At 42.3% G+C, this 825-nt stretch overlaps 1 non-coding gene across 1 annotated transcript; it reads left to right on the top strand.

Annotated features, from left to right (window-relative positions):
* The first annotated feature begins 515 nt into the window (after positions 1–515).
* Positions 516–588, top strand: Trnar-ccg (transfer RNA arginine (anticodon CCG)). Its single transcript has one exon. It is a non-coding gene; the product is annotated as a tRNA-Arg (tRNA).
* The last annotated feature ends 237 nt before the right edge of the window (positions 589–825 follow it).

Here is an 825-nt window from a genome sequence, read left to right as displayed (position 1 = left end):
TTTTACTGTCTCTGTCTGTCGTTCATTGCTACAAACCTCACTCATCCTCATTCTCTCTCTCTCTCTTTCTGTCTCTCTCTCTCTTTATGTCTCTCTCTCTCTCTTTCTGTCTCTCTCTCTCTCTTTCTGTCTCTCTCTCTCTGTCTCTTCTTCCCTCGTATCTTACTTATTTTCAATCTCTTCTCTCTACTCTCTACTCACCCCAACCCCGTCTACGTTGCTAGTTTCTTCATCTCACAAAACAATAATATTCGTAGTGACAGCCACGAACTAGAAACGCACAGATCAATAGAAACAAGAACCGCCACCGCCGCCGACGCCGCCACTACTACTACTACTACTACTACTACTACTACTACTACTACTACTACTACTACTACTACTACTACTACTACTACCACATCAACAACAACAACATCAGCACTATCAATAATGGCAACAGCAACAAAAGCATCTTTGAGGAAAAGTCGACAAACGATTTAAAGACTCAAACGCAAGGCCCCATAATCGGAGGTGGCCTTGTGGCCTAATGGAGAAGGCGTCGGTCTCCGGAACCGAAGATTGTGGGTTCGAGTCCCACCAGGGTCGATATATTGTTAATTTTTCTGGCTATAAACTGTTATTTCATTAATTGTTGTTTTAAGTGTTTCAGCGAATTCACTGGTATCTACTTATAACGATTTCTTTTTAAGGGATGGTTGCCACCCATATCTTCATGTAAAGGAACACAACTTGCCGCACCCTTTTAAACAGGTGTATGAGAAAACGAACCTTTGTTCCCTTCTCTTTATAGACATCCGGCTACAACTGCTGCCCATTATCACA

This window comes from Octopus bimaculoides, chromosome 15, assembly GCF_046866305.1.
Source record: "Octopus bimaculoides isolate indiv1 chromosome 15, ASM4686630v1, whole genome shotgun sequence".
NCBI lineage: Eukaryota > Metazoa > Mollusca > Cephalopoda > Octopoda > Octopodidae > Octopus > Octopus bimaculoides.
This window is presented reverse-complemented; position numbering and strand designations above follow the sequence as displayed.